General features: G+C 39.1%; 1 protein-coding gene across 10 annotated transcripts in view; it reads right to left on the reverse strand.

Annotated features, from left to right (window-relative positions):
- ERBIN (erbb2 interacting protein) overlaps positions 1-14326 on the reverse strand; it is a 127916-nt gene that overhangs the window by 92237 nt on the left and 21353 nt on the right. The window lies entirely within an intron of this gene.

Raw genomic sequence — 14326 nt, forward strand, 5'->3', positions numbered from 1 at the left:
AAACAAACCATGCACAACTACCTGAGGTCTTCAATCAGCGAGAGACAGCTTCCTGGACCACTATGCTGGTTTTCGCTGGGATAGAGTTAATTTTCTTCATAGCAGCTAATATGAGGCTACAGTTTGGATCTGTGCTGAAAACAGTGTTGATCACACAGGGATGTTTTAGTTACTGCTGAGCAGTGCTTACACAGAGCCAAGGCCTTTTCTGCTCCTCACACCACCCCACCAGCGAGTGTGGGGGTGCACAAGGAGTTGGGAGGTGACACAGCTGGGACAGCTGACCCCAACTGACCAAAGGGATATTCCATACCATGTGACATCATACTCAGCTGGGGGGAAGAGGAAGGAAGAAGGGGACATGTTTGGAGTGATGGTGTTTTGTTTTCCCAAGTCACTGTTACGTATGACAGAGCCCTGCTTTCCTGAGGATGGCTGAACACCTGCCTGCTGATGAGAAGTGAAGAATTAATTCCTTGGTTTGCTTTGCTTGAGTCCACGGCTTTTGCTTTACCTATTAAACTGTCTTTTTCTGAACCCAGGAGTTTTCTCACTTTTACCCTTCTGATTCTCTTCCCTCACACCACCAGGGGTGAGTGAGCGAGTGGCTGCATGGTGCTTAGTTGCCAGCTGCAGTTAAACCACGACAACCACTTACCTTGACTTTGCAGACCATGCTTATGGATCACCAAACCAGTAGGTCTCAGAAGAGAAGCAGTCTGCATCCCATGCACTGTCATAATTCTTTACCTAGTTACTTTTCTGTCAGTGAAATTTGTGCTAACTCACTGACCAGAAGTGAGTAGCTGTGCCAAGTTACAAACCAAAGTCTAGTTAAACTTGAGGAAGCTTTGTTGTTAGTGGTAACACAAAGAATCCAACTTGACACAATCTAAGCATTAAAAAGAAAAAGCAGAACCCCCATTCTTTGTAAGTTACAACAACTCTCATCCAAGCTTCAGCTATTTTGAAGATTTCCACTGCTTCTATAGAATTGGCAACAACTTTAGATAGAGGACTGGACATACCTACATCACATCAGGAGGCCAATTAGCACCACAAACAATGTGACATGAGCATTCAGGATAACAAGAGGGGTTGCATATCCATGAGAAAACTATTTAGATCTGGTGCCCTCACCCTTTGCGCCTATGTGACCCCCTTCCTTTTCACCCTTATTTTCCCCCCTTCATTCTTAAGAGTTTCCCATCAGTACATGGATCCTAGACAGTGACAGCTCCAAATGGTCAGAGCTTTTCCAGGCCTATTATCGTTAGCCACAACAAATGTGCTCAGACCTCAGCCTTCTTTCACAGCAGCACAAAAGAGACTGATGATGGGAAAGAAGAGGAACGTGGAAAATTTGGGAAACAAATGTCTAAGAGAATAAGAATAGTTGAGACAGAATATCCCCATTTAATCAGTAGTGAAATCTGTAATTGAAAACATGCAACTGAGTCATACACAAACTATACCAGAATGCAAATCACCATTTCTAGAAAGGACACATTCATCTAAGTCAAATAGGTGAATGACTATCAAGACCCTTATCTCTTTTTCTGTACTGCCATTCATCACATAAACCCTTTTCCCTCCTTCATCACACCCATATCTTTTACTTGGTATTGACATATTTTAGGGAGGGACAGCTAATTTTATTTGTGCAGTACTTAAGAAATAAGGCACTATGTCTTATAGGGACCATGGGGGTGTGTGTATAGAATGCTGGTGGCACCCAACACCCACACTTCTGTGAGCAAGGAGTGACTGGCTAATTATTGCATTAAATAGATGCTGACTCACTAACACAGATAACCTGTTAACTACAAAGTATGAGGAAGATAAAAGTGATCTAGATACCAAAGTGAATATGACTACCAAGTGTGAGAGAAAGAGAAAGGACAGGGAATAGGAACTTTTGCAAAGATTTTGGGCACAATATTTAACTGTATACTGCATTTTCCAATAGCAACTTGTGAAAATCAAACAAGTCCCAGGGTAAGTTATCCATCTGAATGACCCAAAGATTGTCACAGTCTGTACTCCTGTCTTAAAAAACAAATGATCTGAGATTCAGGTCCTCTTGGACAACATTTAAGTGTAGGTTTAAAAACAGCGTGGCCAGCAGGTCGAGGGAGGTGATCCTGCCCCTCTACTCCACTCTGGTGAGACCCCACCTGGAGTACTGCGTCCAGCTCTGGGGGCCCCAGTACAGGAGAGACATGGAGCTGTTGGAGCGAGTCCAGAGGAGGGCCACAAAGCTGATCAGAGGGCTGGAGCACCTCTCCTATGAGGACAGGCTGAGAGAGTTGGGGTTGTTCAGCCTGGAGAAGAGAAGGTTCTGGGGAGACCTTACAGCGGCTTTCCAGTACCTGAAGGGGGCCTACAGGAAAGATGGTGAGGGACTGTTTGTGAGGGAGTATAGTGACAGGACAAGGGGTAATGGGTTTAAGCTGAAGCAGGGTTGATTTAGATTAGATGTTAGAAAGAAATTCTTTACTGTTAGAGTGGTGAGGCACTGGAACAGGTTGCCCAGAGAGGTTTTGGATGCCCCATCCCTGGAAGTGTTCAAGGCCAGGCTGGATGGGGCTTTGGGCAACGTGGTCTAGTGGAGGGTGTCCCTGCCCATGGCAGGGGGGTTGGAACTAGATGGTCTTTGAGGTCCCTTCCAACCCAAACCATTCTATGATTCTATGGTTTCCAACACTGTAAATGAACAACCTCTAATTTATATTAATAAGAACTATAAAGGTGGTATAGTTCCCTTCGTTTACAACCTCACACATGTACCCTGGATACACCTGTATCAGGCACACACTTTGTCATGTATGCCACAGCTAATGTATAAAATTGGATCCTAGGGCTGTTTCAGACTACTAAAACACAAAAGGCTCTGGATACATGCTGCAGCAAAGACCTAGGCATAGACAGAATTCAGACTGCAAATTTTACAGATTCAGTGAATGTTTGCAGCACTCTAATTGCATGAGTTTGTCTTATATCTGTGGCTTTTTATTACTACTGGCTAGCCAGGAGATTATGCAACACAGTTTGAGCTGCTAACCATCTGATGCTTTATATTTGAATTTATCCAATTACACATAAAATACGTTGGACTAAATTGTCAGAACCAATAACCACCTAGTAGTTGTCTGAAATAGGTATTAGGAACTTCATTTATCTTTTGCAATTCCCATATTTTAGAAACACAATTTTATAGCAGAGATTTCAAATTAAAGTTGTTTAAAAAATGGCAGAAAGTACAGCAAATAGTTGCTATAATTGCACACTTAATTATAGATATCATTCTACCAGCCAAGTCATTGTTAGAGTATGTAAATTCCTGAGTTCCCTTTCCTTCCAGGGCAGAGGTGAACAGTGCTAGTTGAGCAACACTTAAATCTATTTTTAGGTGTCATCTTCCCCCCACACGTGTACAGGCATAACTTTCCAGTTAACAATTGCTATTATGAACCTTTTACTTCCTTCTGCATTTATTTTGTTCCTCACTTCTTTACAAAGTTGAATTAAGAGACATTATTGACCAGTTTCATTACAGATACAATTAGCCATCTGAGAACATGCTTGCAAAATTGCCAAACATTCATAGCTACAAATGAAATGAACCTCAGCTGTGCTCTTAACACACAAAACGATATAAAAGTATTAAGATGTTATTGCTTGTTTGGGTGGGTTTAAAGAAAAAAAAATTGTCAGATACTTCTTATAGCTTCAACTGTCAATTGTTGTGCACATCAATTCACTGGCATAACAGTGTATCATTAACTCACCCCATAGGCACGTTATGAAGATCGATTCTTGAATGTCAGTGTTCTCTATAAACAATAACAAAGGAAGAAACCAGGAGGAATAATACATTTCCATATTCAAAACAGGAATTGGATAGTAGAGCAGGAACAAAGCAGAATCATAGATTATTTTTTAAAGACAGATGATTTTTTTAAAGATACTCTGATTTGACATAGGCATATACTCTCAATGCAAGTGTCTGGTATTAAAACATTCTAGTAAACTGTGAACAGTCATACAGGTATCTTACTAGAAGTTGAAGTTCCCTGTTTGACCCAATGTTAAATTCATAACTAACCGCAACAGCTACTCATTGTGAGTAGCCATATACAAAGTCAAACCAAAATGTATTTATACTCTATTACACTTCACACAGGCATGTGCCATCTGCCACTGAGGTATGATCCGTTTCTCCATGACATTATCACATTACTCTTGAACAGACTAATGCTGCTGCTTCATCTCATGGTTTCAGCCAATTTATAAACACTAAGCCTTGGTTTGCTGTCAGATCTCCTCACTACCTGCCTGAGAATCAGTGATGAAGGAGCAGATTGTCACTTTTTACCATATAATTTAAAGCTACCCAAACCCCTGTTGCAAAGCTGATATACATTTTGCAAATTCTGTTCTAGAAGCTGTTTTATGGATGGAATGGCACTATACAACCCCCTTGGATTTTTACTATGTAACAGGATTATAATTCTCTTCTAACACACAAAAACAATCCAGGACCACAAGCCACCTGAACTAAGAGGCAAAAGGTTCATTAAAGTAATAAAGATTTCTATTATTGGAAATCACAGACCTGCAAGATAGTTAATTCCCAGCTTACAAGAAAATTTAAGTAAATGAATACGCTGAATTCAACTGATTGGAAAATTGTCCTAGTTTTTTCTGCCTAAAAATTATAAAACCTCTGCAGATCGAACTTGAAGCAAACAACACAGATAGCTTTTCAATCTGAAAAATAAGACCATAATTGTTATTTAAAACCCTGGGTAGAACATGGCAGTGTTCAGAAAAGAACAGTATATCAGTTTGCTGTGTTCCCTCTGATAATGAGGTTATAGTCAGGGTTGTTTTACCTCAATTCTTAATGGCTTTTTATAAAACTTGATCTAAACTAAAACAGCATGAGTGTAACATGCAGAAACTGCTGCTTGTGCATAAACTGCAAATCACCAGTAGATTTCTCCTCATTCCCAATTTCTCATTCTTTGAAGGGTTGTCTTGGAAAAATACACAGCCTGGAGGAATGTGATCTTCACATATTGATGGAAGTGCTACCAAACTGCATGCCCCGAAATGCAATTTGAAGATAATATTCATGCATCTTCCAAAACCTTTTTTACTGCAGTTCACAGTATCTTCCAGAAATATATGAAATGCATTATTAGTTCTGATAGTCAAACATTGGTGGTTGGAAGGGGAGGAGGTGTTTGATTTTTAGATATAGCTCCCTTCTTACTTCTGAGTGAAGAAGGGAATAGGATGTGAACTCTAAAAACAACATGATGCCTGTTTAATCTAACCTCAAATCAATTCCTCTGGATCTTTCAGACCTTCTCCAACAAGCCAATATAAGATCTGGACAAAAATATTAAGTCTGTATTTAAAGCTTTAATAGCAATAAAGCAATCTGTTTGCTTTATTAGATTTATTAGATTACTGAATTCTAACTTCTTACAGAGAAAAATGGACATTTATTAAACTGCATTGGGTGGTATCACTATGCAATATTCTGCCTTGCGATAAGACATTGCAACAAAAAAACCCAACCTTTTCCAACAGGTTGATTTTTAACATATCAGTCATCTCTGTTAACGGCTGAAAAAGCACTATATTTTTTTCTAGTAGGGAAAAATCTCAGTAGTAAAAGATCACTAGTGAGATTAATGGACTAATTCCATTCTAGATACCAGCTTTCATTTCAATACCATTAAGGGATCAGAACTGAGACAGACTGATAATGTCATGGATAAAATCATTCAACACAGTTCTAAAGCATGCAACTACATCCATATAGTCCAGCTTTCCCATAAAACTATACACATCTAAAGAAAATAATGCGCTTGAATTTAACAAGTCTGGTGTTCACAGCAATGAACATAATAAATGCTAACAGCATGATCTATAAAAATAGAGACCAGAATGAGTGCCAGCAGTTAGATAGCAGTAGTGCTTTTAGCACTCTGGTTAAAAAGAAAGAAAAGAATTCTCAACAGCTTCAATTAGATCTGGCCAGCCAGTATCTAAACCAAAAATAGGAAACACTGAGACAAAGCTTAACCAATTTATCTAACACCCACTAGTTTAAGACTAATGAGTCTTAAATCTCTAGATGTAAAAATGCCTGGGTAATTGCTCCCTACAGAAACCACATCTCTAAAGCCACTCAATGGGTTATCAGTTTGCTTTAAATGCACATTTCAAGAAAACTACAGCCAACATGCTTCAAAAGGAGGAAAATTTAAAAGATGAGTATTTAAGAGAGAAAATTTTGACTGAGAGTAAAGAGATTCGGGAATAAAAAGGAAAATAAGGAAAGAAATACAAAAAAGGGAAAAGAAAAACTTGGTTTGGTTGCTAAAATGTCTCCTATCAGTCCAAGGCTTCTCAGAGACCTAGTACAGCTCTACAGGTGATCCTTCCAATAAAAAAGTCTTCAATCAAGGTGATAGCCCCAAAAGTTATCTCTTTTGCTTCCTCATCCATTCCATTGTGATTTCTTGTGCTGTTGTTAATCCACTCCTCTCCACTCTTCTGTGGCTGTTGTTCTTTTTCAGTGTGTTCTTTCCCATCCTGAGTTGCCTACCTCACCTTTCTAATACTACAGCATCCCTGATGTCACTCTTCCATCTCACAGGAAAGCCCCATATAATTAGCACCTCTGGGGATTGCCTACTTAAATTCAGTGTGTATGAAAACAGAACTGAACCTCTACCACCACCACCACCACCTGTTCTTATCACATGCATTGATTACTGCTGTAGAAGTCATCAGTATCCTGCCTGGTACTCTCACACACAACTCTCCTCAGCTGTTTCTCCCTTCAGTTCCTGGAGTAACACTTCCCCACTGCCCCAAACACCCGAAACAAAACATAACCATACAAACTTGCACCACTTACTACAAAAATAATTTCTACGACACTGCTTGACTGTGGTGCTCTTTTAAGGGGCCCTATTTTCCCCCTTTTCTATTAAGAGAAATAAGCAGCTTATTTCACTTATTTTTCCAAACTATTTTCTCATTCAAAATCAAGAGGGAGATTCCTATGTGACAGTGGTGAGGAACAGGCTGCCCAGAGAGGCTGTGGCAGCCCCATCCCTGGAAGTGTTCAAGGCCAGACTGGATGGGGCTTTGGGCAATCCGGTCTAGTGGAGGGTGTCCCTGCCCATGACGGGGGCGGGGTGTGTGTGGGGGGGGTGTGTGGGGGTGGAAGTAGATGATCTTTAAGGTCCCTTCCAAACCATTCTATGATCTATGATTCTATTTCATCAATAAAGTGAGCTTCTATTACCATCATCATTTTTTCAGAACAACATTTGACAGCATTCCCACACAGATATAAAATTAATTCACTGTTAATTCCTTCACCTTCCTTCTCAACAATGCTTAAAACTAAAATCCTGACAATTGCTGATGTGCAAAAATCAAGCCAACCAATACTTCCCACCATCACACTCCACATCATGTGCTCCTCTATCCACCTATGTCATCTGAACCTGTCCTGGAGGACATACAATCTGTTGTCTATCCCACACTTCTGTTGAATCATGATAGGTGAATTCCAGTTAATTTACTAAAACTCTTTTAGGTTACATCATCACAAAGGGTGATCATACTGTTTAAGAAAAAAATTGATTTTACCTATTCTGATCTTAAACACATTAAAATACATTACACACATTACATTTGTACCAACACATGCATAACAAAACCAGCAGAGTTATGCCAGTACAAGCGTTTAGACTTTTTAACTAGAAAATTTAAAGCAGAGATATTTACCTGGTCTCTTTCCTGTCCCAAATAGTACCAAGCGAAAATTCAAATGAAGTTTAATAAGAACATAAGATTCAAGAGAAAAAATACACTAAGTCCTGACTGTCTTCCAATATAACAGGGAATCTGCCCACAATTCTACCTAATATGTGCTGAGAGCAATGATCCTAGGCAGTAGTCAAGCACTTTCCTTGACATCTGGAAGAAGGAGAGCTTTTTCCCCTTGTGCTCCAATTAGCTCAATTACAGCTGTAGAAACTACCTTCATGCTTTCAGAGAGTTTTTCCTCCAGATTAGAGGCGAGTTTTTTCAGCTCCTAAATAAATGTGAACATATCTGTAACTGTGAATAGAGATTTGGAATAAGTCTGGAATACTTTTTACTTGAAGTCTGTATTTTAGCACAAAAGGTAGGGAAGGAATGACAGACCATCAGCATCTAAACTGAGCAAGGCAATAGCTTGAGTTCTAAATACCCTGGTAGCAGCAAAAAAGACCACAGAGGCTTCTTCACCTAGCCAAGGATAAGAGGCAGATCAAGCAGTTTCATACCCTCAAACAGTAACATGCAAAAGATGAGCAATGCTCCTTTCTCACACAGGCAGCTAGTTCAAGGGGGAGAGGAAGGGAGCATAAGAAAACATTATTTCACACTATATACTAGGGAAAACCTTAATCTTCTAACCTAAAACCAGATTGAAACATATAGAATTATAATCCTATAATTTCTCAAGTGATGCAGAAATTAAAAAAGCAAGCCACTTGTCTGCTGAACAAGCCTACAAAGGAGTCAGATTTTTAAGTTTAACCATGAAGCCCTTGTCAATTTTCTCAAGTACGGAAGTCTTCTATTTTGCCAAGCAACTGAAAATATCTATTAAGTATATTAAAAATGAAGAGTTAGTATATTTTATCTCATTCTCAAGCACCTTAGTGGCCCTAACAGTAGCATCCGATATATTTTAGGTGGACTTTCTGCAGTCTTAAGCTTCTAACCAATAATGCACTGCAGTAGATTTTTTTTCCTTCATGTCATTAACAGATGGACGTGTTTCACTACTACATTACCCTGCTTTAGCTTTGCTGTTTTCTAAGCAGCTAGTAAAACATCCTTTAATTGATTATCCTTTAAAACTGGAGTAGAAAAGGAATTTCTATACAAATGATATGGCTGAATAGCTTCCAAATGCTCTTTTTCAAAAGGAACAAATAAACGCTGCTGATTATACTTTGTATTTCTTATTTACAATCAAAATCAATTCATAGTCATTTATACTCTATCAAACAAAAAGAGGTTTTAAATGTGCAGTTGGTTACTTGGCATCAATAAATATCAGGTGCTACTCCAAATCCTTCTACATCGACTTCTAAGACTATTGAATCCATCATTTTTTTAATGAACACTTCAGCATTAGCAGTATGAGACCACCTGCACATAAAAATTAAGTTTCCCGTGCTTATGCAGTTAATCAGCCATGACTGCAATATGCTGATCCACAGCAAGCTATTTATGCTGTAGCTTACCAGAGAGAACACCAATTAGCAAATATTAATTTTTTTTTCTTCAGTTGTCAAAAGTCTATAATAGGTAAAGGTATTGTAATCAAAATAACAATACCACAGCTATTTTAACCATCAAACATATCACTCTTCCTACCAAGGGCCAGTGATATTAAACTGACCAATCATAAGCTTTTTCTTTTTTTCCTCCGAACTGAGTACATAACACTTCTTTCCTATTATTCATCAGTCCTTGATGACCAGTATTTCCAATATCTTGGGTTTGTATTAGAATAAAATTGTGTGGGGTGTTTTTTTCTGTCTGCACAGAAGAAAATTTTATTAATTATTCTTTTTGACCCTCCTCTGTAATTGATGTTCACTTCAAGTTACTCTCTTCGGAGAAAAATCTATCATCTTTTTTTTGCCCTAAAACCAAGCTACTGCTTTGTAATAGGAAAACTCACTCCTTTTTCCACCACTTACCTAGTCAGCTAGCTGACTTTTATCATCATCTGCCTTTGTCCCCGTTGACATACTAGCAGAAAAAAACATCAGAAGGCCCTCAGGACGTATGGAAACACAGCGCACCTGCCTTTTGTCCATTTATACATTACTGTCTTCCAATTGTCTCGACGTAAAATCCCTCAGAAGGACAGTCTGTCTGTCTTGGATGGCTAAAGATCTTTATGGACATGAAACCTGCAGGATGACAACTTGATGGTAATTGGATATTCCTACATACACAGCACTCTTGCCATACTACCCCTTCCCTAGAAATCAAAGGCAACTCATTCTTCTTGCTGTTTGTGTACAAGGCTTCTTCGGCCTGAACTCACTGCAAACTGGCTAGCTGCAAACTAGCCTGTTCCATTTTCCACTCTGTTTAGTGACAGCCAATACTTCTCATCCTCATGTGGAGTCCTATAACACAGAAGTCTGTGCAGCTCTCCACACCATTGTTGTATGGCCCTCCAAACATAGTAGCAGTACTGGAAGAAAGTTTTACTTCATATACACTTGTACAATTAAATCTGTAAACTTGTACAATTTGTACTTCATATAAAACTAAGTATTTTGGCAGAAAAAAAGTATGGCACATTCACTACAGCTCCCCATGGTTGCTTACAACATCACTGGAAGTAAAGCATTACTAAGCATTTCTGCCTCATTGGCATTTCTTCTCATAAGCAGGAAAATATACTTTCACATTACAATAGATACCATTACATCATTAAGAAAAAATCCGAGGAAAAAAAAAAAGGAGGAAGTAGTCAATGAGGTCTGTGACACAGAAGCCATAGCTTAACTGAAGAAATAAGCATAGGCATTCTTGAACCAGCAAACTGCATTGGCCAAGACCTTCAAAAACAACTGTCAAAACAAAGTTTGAGTGCATAAATTAGTTACCACTTCATTCTATCTCCAGTGAACAATGTAGCTGGAAAAGAAGAGGGGAGAGGAAAGAGGAAGAAGCAGCCAGAATGCTCTATGCCATTTAAATAAGTTAGAAGTATTCTCTGCATACTTTTCCTCTGAAACCACCACACAGATTTATGGCACTGCGTAAGAAGTTTTTTATTTGCTAGTTACTGAATGGACAAATAGGATCCAAGAACTGCTTACGCAATGCCCAAGGGAGTTTCCCCAATACCTAGCCTTTGCATAGAACTAAAAAAAATTGCCTAGATGTAGTCAGGATGAACATTGTTTTCCTTAGAATATCCAATTCTGGCCATGTGACAACCAGGAAGCTTATCACACCAGCCAACCTCCTGATAATCTAATCTTGGTTTAGACACACTCCATTAGCAGTGTGCATATTTTAAGTGACAAATGAACTATACTCCTTCATAAATCCTCAAACTAGAGTAACATTCAGCCTAAAATACTTCATTGTTAAATGCCTACAGGCCTGAGAATCGTTTCACCTAACCAGATTGCTTGTCCATACCTCTTCTGCGCAACAGGGAACACCAGGCTGATGGAACGACGCGTTCCCAAAGTGCACTGCCAAGATAAAACACATCTTGTGCTGACTGGATTAACCTTCATAGCCAAACCACCAAAGATACGTTTGAGAAGGCATGTCATGCCAGAACTTGTCAATAGAACTAGGAAGGGGAAGATTTGAGCCAGCATTTATTGCTATAAGAATAAATGAATCAGCAAGTCAAGAGGGTTCACAAAGTAAATATGCAAACCAGAGGTTATATAAGAACCTTGGAACATGTCCAAAAGCTATTGAAATAAAGGAGCCACAAGAATACCAAAGCGATAGGATAGAGGGATACAGGCTGTTTAGCCAATGTTGTTTTCTTTATTCAGGTGGAAGTCTTGATGGCAAGGCAATGAAATAGGATCTTCCTTAAATGAATATAATTACACACAGCTTCAAAACTGCATCCTTACATAAAGCATAGTCAGAAGACCAAATATACACTCTTACTCCATTGCGAAAGAAACTGCAATACTCTGTAAAATTGAAGATTTCAGGGTCTTGTCACATTCACTTTTTAGGAAGGATAAGGATTACAAAAAAAAAAAAAAAACCCAAAAAACAAAAAACCTGACTAATTGTAGCATTTCGTAGAATGGTTTGGGTTAGAAGGGACCTCAAAGACCATCTAGTTCCAACCCCCCTGCCATGGGCAGGGACACTCTCCACTAGACCACGTTGCCCAAAGCCCCATCCAACCTGGCCTTGAACGCTTCCAGGGATGGGGCATCCACAGCCTCTCTGGGCAACCTGTTCCAGTGCCTCACCACCCTCACAGTAAAGAATTTCTTTCTAACATCTAATCTAAATCTATCCTCTTTTAGTTTAAACCCATTACCCCTTGTCCTATCACTCCACTCCCTGATGAACAGTCGCTCTCCATCTTTCCTGTAGGCCCCTTCAGGTACTGGAAGGTTGCCATAAGTTCTCCCTGAAGCCTTCTTTTCTCCAGGCTGAACAATCCCAACTCTCTCAGCCTGTCTTCATAGGAGAGGTGCTCCAGCCCTCTGACCATTTTTGTGGTCCTCCTCTGGACTTCCTCCAACAGCTCTATATCTTTCTTGTACTGGGGCCCCCAGAGCTGGACACAGTACTCCAGGTGGGTCTCACCAGAGTGGAGTAGAGGGGCAGGATCACCTCCCTCGACCTGCTGGTCACACCTCTTTTGATGCAGCCCAGGACACGGTTGGCTTTCTGGGCTGTGAGCACACGCTGCCGGCTCACGTTGAGCTTCTCGCCCACCAACATCCCCAAGGCCTTCTCAGGGCTGCTCTCAATCCACTTTCCACCCAGCCTGTAGTTGTGGTTGGGATAACATTTAACATTTTGTTTTAAAAGTTTCTTTCATGTATTTCAGCTATTCACAAGTAAGAACACATTTATGGTCTGTATGTTCACCACGCATTTCAGTATCTGTAAATACACATTTATACATTACCTTAATGTTTGACCTAAGCATTTAGCAATGTGCTAACTGTGGATTTAGCAGCATGACAAATTATGGCACCTCTTCCAGAAACCTATTAATTATAAAACTTTGAGAAGCTGGAGAACATGCACTCAACTGGCAGTAAGAAGCCCCTACCCAGGCCAGGCTGGATGGGGCTTTGAGCAACCTCTTTAGTGCAGGGTGTTCCTGATCATGGCAAGGAGGACTGGAACTAGATGATCTTTAATGTCTCTTCAAACCCAACCCATTCCATGATTTTATGATTCCATGATCCAAGAGGATCACAAAACATCAGAAACACTCACTATGTCTCTTGGGATATCTACAGTAAATACTTCATCATAACATGCTTTACAATTCAACTATTCCAAAATCTGCTAGCAGCTACAAGCCTATCGCAAAGCCAGCATTTGCTTCTCAATCCTGTTCTTTTCAGCTAGTAGCTTTTTTTTCCACCAATACAGGCTCATTAATTAAAGTCCACCAATGAACCAGTTAGGAGTGAAAAAGGGACTAGACATAAGAGCAAACTACTGCAAAGCAACAAAAAATAAACTCTAACCACTCCATTTGATATATCTTCGTATGACTTAACAAACATTTCAACGTGCAAACAAGCAGATCTACAATGAAACTAGTATTATAAAAGAAGATTCTAATTCAATATAAAATTATTCTCAACATTCAAACATGCGTATCAGCCTATTCTCTTATACATATTAGGGAATGTTATTGAATGATACAAATAGCATAACAAAGGAAAGAATCCTTTCTAAATCCAGGCTGTGCACTGTTGCCTGAACTCTCTGCTTTGTTATTGTTAGCTTGGCAGTAAGTAGGACTGTAATCGCTTATTAAAAGTCTCAGCTTATCCACATTATAAAATCACTTCTCCTTTGTAACGATTTCTTCATCGTCACTTGCTAGTCAGAGGACTATGAAAGAAATCTTGGAAGTTTAATAGAAAAAAAACCCTGCACTTTATCCAACTCTCTGTCACCAAGGATCTACAGAAACAGTAATTCTGAAGCCCTCACACAGAATATCAAATACTTTTAATAAATATAATTGGGATTTTCCTTTCAAAAAAATAGTCAGCTCCTCAAAATAAATATTCGTGCTTTCCTCTTTACTAACTTTTTTTTACTAACCCAGTCTATCCCCACAAACCCATTTTCAAGCAGAAGTTCCAACATTTGTACTTTCTTTTCATAATGGTTCCTAATTTAAATCTCATAAGGCTTTTCCAAGCACCTAATTTCTACAATACTATTGAGCATTTAAAACAGTATTTTTGCTATTAAAATATTTCCACTCTCAAAAGTCAAGACAACAAAACAACAACAAAAACCAAACAAAAAAAAGACCCAATCATGTTAATCTTTCTCTAGATAGGGTAATAGCATTTAAGTTAGCCTACCCAGGGCAGAAGTATTTGTTTGAAACAGCTTTTATTTTTTTGCACAGAGCTACCTGAGTACATTACCATAAAATGGGTTACTGCCTTGCATACATTATGTAGCATTCAAAGTAAACAAATAATGCAGAAAATTATAGCAG

The sequence above is a fragment of the Balearica regulorum genome, chromosome Z, assembly GCF_011004875.1.
Source record: "Balearica regulorum gibbericeps isolate bBalReg1 chromosome Z, bBalReg1.pri, whole genome shotgun sequence".
NCBI classification, from domain to species: Eukaryota; Metazoa; Chordata; class Aves; order Gruiformes; family Gruidae; genus Balearica; species Balearica regulorum.